This window comes from Leptonychotes weddellii, chromosome 7 (assembly GCF_054177405.1).
Source record: "Leptonychotes weddellii isolate Sample4059 chromosome 7, ASM5417740v2, whole genome shotgun sequence".
Lineage (NCBI taxonomy): Eukaryota > Metazoa > Chordata > Mammalia > Carnivora > Phocidae > Leptonychotes > Leptonychotes weddellii.
This window is the reverse complement of record NC_138375.1, coordinates 29,849,224-29,858,923: the sequence shown is the minus strand read 5'-3', so window position 1 is coordinate 29,858,923 and position 9,700 is coordinate 29,849,224. Positions and strand designations below refer to the sequence as shown.

At 37.3% G+C, this 9,700-nt stretch overlaps 1 pseudogene; it reads left to right on the top strand.

The window, feature by feature from the left end:
• The first annotated feature begins 1,604 nt into the window (after nucleotides 1-1,604).
• On the top strand, nucleotides 1,605-2,650 carry LOC145722564 (beta-arrestin-2 pseudogene; annotated as a pseudogene).
• Nucleotides 2,651-9,700: the final 7,050 nt, after the last annotated feature.

Sequence of the window (9,700 nt, the reverse complement as noted above, 5' to 3'; positions counted from 1 at the left end):
TGGTCAAGAGAAAGCATTACATCTTCCTTAGAGATCTGAGGTGAACATGGGTCTGTCACATCATAGATGGTCCCAGTGGTCTTTTTGTAGACAATCGACCAAGCAACAATGGTAGCAACAATTTAATCCCTCATTGCTTAACCATTTCATGCTCAGTACCTTTTATGCCATAATTTCCTGCAGATCTGTGGGCTTATTTACTTTTGACAATTCTCCGAATGAGTAGAGCAATTATCATTTCCTTATTTTACAGATGAGGAAACTGAGCCCTAGAAATGTTAATTGACATGCCAGACTTCAAATAATTGGTGACTGAGCTAGTCTTAGAAGACAATCTTCATACGGAGAAATGTTTATGATATGTTGTCAAATGAATTTTTAAAACACAGAAAATGGAAAAACGCATATAAAGATTATATGCATAATAGAATATTAATTGAAAATACACACATATATACACACAAGAAAGAAATTACTGCTCAAAAAGCACATTTTATAAATATCAAATAGGCTATAATAGATACTATGTTTACAGAGAGTAGCAGACATGGTCCATGCCACACTAGAACTAATAATCTAGTGAAAGAGACAAATGCTAATAAATACAAAAATAAATCTATAATAACACATTGTGAAAAAAGTGTAAACACAAAAAACCAAGGTGCTATGAATAGCATCTAATTGAATATAAATGAAGGTTGATTAGACTCTGAAGAAGTTAATTGAGTCAGAAAACAGAAAGATGACTAGGAAGTAGCCAGGTGAAAATGTTGGAAGATCTTTTATTTTCTCTTTTTACTTTTCCAACTTTCCAAATCTCTACAAAACCCAGATGTTACTTTACCAATCAGAAACTATGAATGTGTGACTTTGATTCTCTCTCTGGCAGAGTACTTTCTGTCAAACCAAACCTCCTAGAAAAGCAACTCTAAATGCTGAAATTAAAAAGAATAATAAGGGCAAGAAATACTTTAGCAACAAAGTAACCTGAGAAAAGAAAAATCCACTGTAGTAAGAGAAATTCTCTGCCACTTTTCCTTTTAAGGAATTTTCTGATATATGAGTGCTGTGGGCCAGAGTCCTAACAAAAACCAGCAGATCAGAGCTTTTTTTCTACTTCACAGTTCTCTGCGGGACAAAGGCTAGGAGGATGTTGAACATAGCCAGAACTCAAGGAATGGGTAATGTCCTTGGAAGATTTTAATGCACTTCTCAACAGTAACTGATAGAACAAGCAACTAAAAATCAGTAAAGACATAGAAGATTGGAAGGACACTCTTAATAAATTTGGTCTAATTGAAATAGATTAAAAGACTACAAAACTTCTTCAAACACATTTTCAAGGGCATGCGAAATATTTACCATACAAATAATCATATATTGAGCCATAATATAAGTCTCAATGGTTTAGAGGGATGGAGATATATAAATATAATCCCAAACAGCAGTGGAATTTAGCTATGCATAAGTATTCTAAAATAGCCGGAAGCAGAGGGCGCACATGCGCAGTGGTGTGGGGAGGAGCAGGGACCTGGCCACAAGATGGGAGGCTGCCAGCCAGCTGCAACCCGGCAGGGCAGCGGGCGTGTGCACCATGAGGGGAACGCAGGCACTAGGGTCTTCAAGAATTCGAGCCCTAACTGCAAGCTCAGGGTGTACTTTGGCAAGTGGGACTTTGTAGACCACCAGGACAAAGTGGACCCTGTGGATGGCATGGTGCTTGTGGACCCTGACTACTTAAAGGACCGCAAAGTGTTTGCGACCCTCACCTGCACTTTCCGCTATGGCCATGAGGACCTGGATATAATAATACCCCAGAATCTGCCCTGCTCCGTCACACTGCAGCCAGGCCCAGAGGACACAGGGTAGGCCTGTGGAGCAGACGTTGAGATTCGAGTCTTCTCTGCCAAATCACTAGAAGAGAAAAGCCACAGAGCTCCATGCATCTGGTGATCTGAAAGGTGAAATTTGCCCCAGAGAAACCAGACCCCAGCCTTCAGCAGAAACCACCCACCGCTTCATTTCTGACCAGTCCCTGCACCTTGAGACTTCCCTGGACAAGGAGCTGAACTATCATGGGGAGCCCCTCAGTGTCAATGTCCACATCACCAACACCTCCACCCAGACCGTCAAGAAGATCAAAGTCTCTGTGAGACAACATGCCAACATCTGCCTCTTCAGCTGCCCAGTATAAGTGTCCTGTGGCTCAGATAGAAAAAAATGACCAAGTATCACCCAGTTCCCCATTCTGAAGGTGTACACACTCACCCTGCTGCTCAGTGACAACCGGAAGTAGCATGGTCTTGCCCTCGATGGGAAGCTCAAGCACAAGGACACCAACCTGGCTTCCAGCACCATTGTGAAGGAGGGTGCCAACAAGGAGGTGCTGGGAATCCTGATGTCCTACAAGGTCTAGGTGAAGCTGGTAGTGTCTCATGGTGGGGATGTCTCCGTGGAGCTGCCTTTTGTTCTTATGCACCCCAAGCCCCACGACCATATCACTGTTCCCGGGCCCCAGACAGCTGCTTCTAAAACAGATGCCCCTATGTACACCAACTATGCCACAGATGGTGATACCGTGTTTGAGGACTTTGGCCAACTGTGGCTGAAGGGGATAAAGGACGAGGACTGTGAGGATCAGTTATGCTAGAAGGGGGCTGCAAGGAAGGGGGGTGGGGGGGTGCTGGGAAAGGGAGAATCCCAGCCTCTCTGCCCTCCTTCCACTTAGCAGCTTCCTCAGCCAACCTCCCTCCCTCCCTCGCTAGTCACCTCCAGACATGCACTGAATCCATCTCCTGTTGAATGTGGGCATTACATTTTGTCTCCAGCTGTGCCTCCCCAATACCCCAGTGGGTGGCAAGCTGTGTCCAAACCTATATTTTTTGGAGGGGGATTCTGAAAAGAAGAGTGACTGTAGGGAAAGGAGGGAGAAAGAACTCCCACATTCGACCTCATACTAATAGCCGCGGCCCACACACACCCTGCCTCCCTTTTCCTTCAAGAGGAGGCCCTGCGGGGTGGGGGGGGGAGGGTGGACAAGGTCACTTCTTTGTTTCTGAACATAAAGAAGAAAATAAATTTTTAATAGGAAAAATAATAATAAAATATTTGGAAACTAAGTAATACACTTCTAGATTATCTATGGATCAAAGACATAATAAAAATAGAAATCAGAAAATATATTCATTTGAATAAGAAATGCAACATATTAAATCTTATAAAATAAAGTGAAATCAGTGTTTAAAGGGAAATTTAAAAACTTTAAAATGTATGTGTTAAGGGGGAAAAGGCTGAAGACAAGTGATATAAGTTTATTAAACATTTTTAAAAAATTAAACCTAAACTAAATGAAAAGAAAATTATAAAGTTAAGAGTAAAAAATCAATAAAACAGAAAACAAACATGCTAAAGAGAAAATCAACAGACCAAGAATTAGAGCTTTGAAAAAATAATAAAACTGAGAACTTAAGACACAGAATAATTATTAGTTATAAAAATTTTAATATCAGGAATAATTTAAAAAGATATCACTAAAAAGGCTACAGAATCTAAAATACCTTAGAAGCATACTTTGAGAAACTTTGTGAAAAAAAGAAGAAAAAAGAGAACTGGACAAATTACTAGAAAAAAAAACTTAGCAAAAATGACACAATTAAAGAAATAAATAGCCTATAAAGTCCTATTTCTATTAAATTGATTGTATATTTTATTAAATCCTTTACTCCTCAAAAACTCAGATCCATATGGACTTACTGGCAAATATTTAAAAATAACATCAATCTTAAACAAACTCTTCCGCAATATAGAAAAAGGGCAAACAACTTGTTTAATATGGCCAACCTAAGCTTAACACTAAAATTTGACAAACATATTTAAAGAAAGAAAAATTACAAGCTTATCTTTCTCATGAACGTAGAGACAAAAATCCTAAATACATACTAGCAAATCAAATGCAGGTATTCCCAAAATGCACTTATTCTCGAAATGCAATGATGATTTGAGATTCAAAAACCAACTGATGTCATCTTTAGATGTGACATTGTCAGACAAACCCAAAGTGATGAATATTCTAAAAGTAGCTGTCCTTTATTCTTCAAAATTGTCAATGCCACTAATGACAATGAAAATTCAGAAATCTGGGCGCCTGGGTGGCTCAGTTGGTTAAGCGACTGCCTTCGGCTCAGGTCATGATCCTGGAGTCCCAGGATCGAGTCCCCCATCGGGCTCCCTGCTCAGCAGGGAGTCTGCTTCTCCCTCTGACCCTCCCCCCTCTCATGTTCTCTCTCTCTCTCATTCTCTCTCTCAAATAAATAAATAAAATCTTTAAAAAAAAAAAATTCAGAAATCTGTTCTTGTATCAAGGGAGACAATGATGACTAAACAAAACATGTGATCCTGGGCTGGATTCTGTACTGGAGAGAAAAAAAAAAACAATAAAGAATAATATTGAAACAATAATATTGAAATATGAATAATATAAACTGTGTACTAAATGAAAGCACTATAACAATTGCTTCTAAATTTGGTAACTGTATTGGACCAACAGTAGACTGGATACAAACTCATAGAAACAGAGTAGAATGGTAGTTGTCAGGGACTGAGGGAAGGGGGTAATGGGCAGCTCTTAGTCAAAGGGTACAAAGGTTCAGTTATACAAGATGAATAAATCCTTGAGGTCTGTTCTACAGATTCTACAGCATAATGCCGTAGTGAACAATACTGTATTCTATACTTAAAATTTTGCTAAGAGGGTAGAACTGTGTTATTATCACACACATGAAATAATAATGAGTGTGGGAAGAAGCTTTTGGACGTGATGGGAATGTTTAGGGCATAGATTGTGGTGACAGTTTCACTGCAGGTGTATACTTACTTCCAAACTCATCAAGTTGTAAACATTAAATACATACAACGTTTTGTATGTCAGTCATGCTTCAATAAATTGGTTTAAAAAAAGAGTAGACTGGATAAACTGTGAAATTCCTATAATGGGATTTATCTTTGTGCTCTTTCATACTTCTAAGCTGAGACAACACTGTTTTCATTCAAATAGACTGCTTCACCTCTTCTATTAGAAAAGAGAGCCAGTGCAATCACTCAAAAGGTCAATTAGGCATATTCTATGGTGTCAGTAAAAGGTATTTTGAGGTCTCTTTTCCTGCAGGGTCGGGCTATGTCCACACTATCTTGAGGGTTTTGCTTGGTGATCTAGCACTGGGGGATTGCTCACCCACCCAGTCTATTTTGTAATTGTTGTCCCCCACTGATTTCCTCTAGTATCACTGGAAAGAAGAGCAGAAAAAGCACTTTTATTCAAGCACAGTTTCATTCAACTGTCTGGTCCTTGTAGAATAATGAAATCATCACAGTTTTGTAACTACTTCTCTGCTACCCTCTTTGTTTTCCTGCCTCCTCTGACATGTATCTCCCCAGTGCCCAGTGGGGTAACAATACCTGTTAATCCCTGGAAATGTCAGCTTTAGGAGAAACCATAAAACCATAGCATTTGTTTATCATAATAGTACCCCCCAGGCAAGTTCAGCTTCGAGCTGAATATAAATCTTTTCCTCACAGTCTCATGAATTGTATTCTTTCTATCTGTTATCAAAACAGATTGGGAAACTTAATTTACAGAAGAAATTCAAAAGGATTTATGCATGTTAAAATTTTTTAAGATGGGGAGGAGGATAGGGAAAGTGTCTGGTTAAATGAATATGGTTAAAAGATTATATTTATTCCCACCTAGGAAGCTACATGAATTTCTACTGAACATAGCAATTGGCCATATAAACTTATTTCACTGATCTCCATTATAACACGAAAGAAAGAAAATGTTGTAAATCCAAAAGGACAAGAAGAACAGAGACGTCAGTAGACATCATATTGCAATAACTTTGGGAGACAGAAAGCAGATGGAAGAATATTATAACATGAAAGAAAGAAAATGTTGTAAATCCAAAAGGACAAGAAGAACAGAGACGTCAGTAGACATCATATTGCAATAACTTTGGGAGACAGAAAGCAGTTGGACTTAGAACAGAGTAAGCTATACGCTTAAGGGCACATGGGGTGATTACTAAAAGAGTCATTTTTAACCTGTAGGACCCTGTGAGGCAAAGGACTTGGAGGCATCAAGTTACCTCACTCAAGACAAGCAACCACCTCCCCATCTTCTCCAGCAGGAAACACTAGGCCTGGAAAATCAAATCTTACATACAGATCCAAGATCAGAAATGATAAAATTGTGGATATACATAAAGAAGCAATTATTTTTTCCTTTTAACTTCTTTGAAATGCGTATGACAGTTTAAGTCCGTTTTACAACCTTTTTTTCATTATCACTCCCTAAGAAAATTTTTTGACTTTTTTTTTTCCAAATCACTCATCTCCTGCAATCAAATTTTAATACCCATGATATATGGTATACCTGCTTATATGTTGTATGCATATCTGTACTTTATACATAAAAAGAAAAAAATACAAAGTTTACTCTTTTCACTCAAGGCAGGTTTCAGAATGACTACACTTTTAAAAGTTAAAAAGTTAAAAGTAAAAAAGCTAGTGTCATGTAACAACTTCATAACTGTGTGACTGCACAGTAAATTTTAATGTAAGTTAGTTCTATAAATTATAATGTATGAAATTAATATACAAATTAGCAACATACACAATACACAGTAATAAGAGGTTTTGAAACTTTTTTTTTTTAAAGTAATTTACACTTGACCCTTGAACAGTGCAAGGGTCAAGGGTGTCAACCCCCTGCACAGTAAAAAATCCATGGAGAACTTTTGATTCCCCTAAAATTAACTACTAGTAGCCTATCATTGACCAGAAACCTTACCAATAACATAAATATTTGATTAACAGATATTTTGTATATGTATTATATACTATATTCTTACAATAAAGTAAACTAGAGAAGAGGAAATGTTATTAAGAAAATCATAAGGAAGAGAAAATACATTTGTAGTACTGTACTGTACTTATCAAAAAAAATTTGCATATAAGTGGACTCATGTAGTTCAAACCTATGTTGTTCAAGAGTTGGCTGTAGTTTAAAAATTAAATTGCTTAAAAATTATTTTTAGTGAACTCAACCTTTAGCTTTTGCTTGATATGAGAAAATAACTTTTAAATAACTGCTAGATATGCATTTGTATATTGTCAACATTTTTTTCTTTTCAGCACTTAATAGGCTGAATAACTTATAGAATTGAATAAAAAGTATAAACTATTTTTATTTCATTCTCAAGGACTAAGTCACACATAAAAACACTGAGGATCACACATAAACAACATCTCATGATTATGCCTCCTCTTGCAATATGCCTCAAGGCAGAGCAAACAAAGAAAAGAAGTCACCTGCTCACCATGGATTTTAGCACTGATCTTGTATACATTCTGTATCTCTTCCATAAACTTGATGTCAGTGCTGCTTACATGATTCCCAAAAAACCCAATGAGAGAAGTTAAATTCTAAGGAATAAGGTTCTATTGGGTGGGGTTAACCTTTACAGGGCTACAGACTATCGTAATATCTAAGAATTTTTCACCACCCCCACCAACAATCAATTTTCATCCTCTTGAGGGCAATGTTATCCCTCTTATGAATGCATAGTTTACAGCAAAAATTATAACAGTGTATTACGGAGTTTACATGAAAACTATAACAAAGAGACCTGGGACTGGGATAAATGGAGTTATATGGGTACGAGTACTAAGAAATACAAAGATAAAAAACAAAAAAGAGAAGAAGAGAAAAGAAAAACAAACCAGCTCTAATTTGAAAGTGACTGGTCCTGGAGAGAAGACAAGGAAGTAGGAAAGAGTAAAGTAGTAGCATTGTTTTGCTGCCTTAAAACTTTGAATCCTGTTTTTTTTAACAATATAAATAGATTACATTAATAAAATAAAATATTTTAAATATTAAAATTAAACTGCCAAGAATGCTTATTAGATCCTTGCTCTTTTTTTAGATCTAGTTTATAAAAAGGCTTTTTTTCTGATGACACTCAAAACATTAGCAAGTCTATTAAAGTAAAATAAGTATAACAGAATGGTTTGGGATGTCATGGGAGTACTGAAAGCTAATAAAAAACAAAGTGAAACAAGTTCCACTGGAGAGCAGAAGACCTCTGATTCCCCTTTTACCATTTATTTGTTGCATCAACTTGGCTAATTGCTAATGTACCCAGAGACTTAGGTTCTCCTTTATTAATGATACTTTACCTGCATAAAAATGAGGGCTGTACAAATGGCCAACAGACACATGAAAAGGTGCTCAGCATCACTCAACATCAGGGAAATGCAAATCCAAACCACAATGAGCTCACACCTGTCAGAATGGCTATTATCAAATAGATGAGAGATGGCAAGTGTTGGCAAAGATGTGGAGAAGAGGGAGGCCTCATGCACTGTTGGTGGGAATGTAAACAAGAGTGGAGAACAGTATGGAGCTTCCTCAAAAAATTAAAAATAGAACTACCATATGATCCAGTAATTCCACTATTGGTTATATATCCAAAGGAAACGAAAACAGAATCTTGAAGAGATATTTCCACCCCCATATTCTTTGCAGCATTATTCACAATAGTGAACATATGGAAACAACTTGTGTCCATCAACAGATAAATGAATAAAGTGGGGTCTGTCTGTGTGTGTGATGAAATATTATTCAGCCATGAGAAAGAAGGAAATCCTGTCATTTGTGACAACGTGGATGAAACTTAATGGCATTATGCTAAGTGAAATAAGCCAGATAAAGACAAATACTGCATGATATCACTTATGTGGAGTAAAAAGAAAAAGTCAAACTCTTAGAAGCAGAGAGTAGAAAAATGGCTGCTAGGGGCTACGGAAAGGGAGCAGGTGTACCTTATGGAATTCAAGGGAAGGAAGTGTAGCTAAACCTCAGCAGGGACAACATTTATACTCTCTGGGCACACTTCTTCAAGTCCCCACTTCATTCTTCTGTCCCCCTGCATAGAGGTGTTCTCTGCTTCTCCTCGCATATGGCTGAAGTAAGGTTCACATTATGTCTCACTGGAGTTCCCATCGGTAACTTGGGCACATAAAATCCAATTGACTCCTGCCCCATCCTGGCCCATCAGCCTTGCCCAAGAGGCAGAATCATGAGACCAGCAGCAAGTCCTACAGGATTAGATTTTCTGAGACAGGGCTGGGCAGATTTCCTCTAAGAAAGCATAGGGACAGAAGGACCTGCATTTTTAGAAGGATATAATATTTTAATAAATATTAAAGAAATGCTGCTTAAAAAAACCTACATTATTTGCTCATTTAGTTTGTTTTCTCTCTCTTCTGCCCAATAGATTATAAATTCCATGAAGGCAGGATTTTTTTCCCTGTCCAGCACCTAGAAGAGTGCCTTAACAGTAAATTTTTGCTGAACGAGTGAACAAAAGGCTTTAAATAATGATAATGGTAATTATAATAAATGTGAGCTAAAGAAAAGAGAATAAGTGGTTGCATGCACAAGAGAGGTTATGATTTCTGGGATAAGCTCCTTATAATTTTCAGTACTTCTCATATTCGTTTTTTCCATCCAACTATTAATATCTTTTAACTAAAGTTCTTGAAAAACTAACCAAACTTATTCATCTTTTTCTCTGTAAGTCCCAACATAATGGCTGGTGTGTAACAGGTGCTAGGAGAATATTTATGTATTGATCAGAATGGG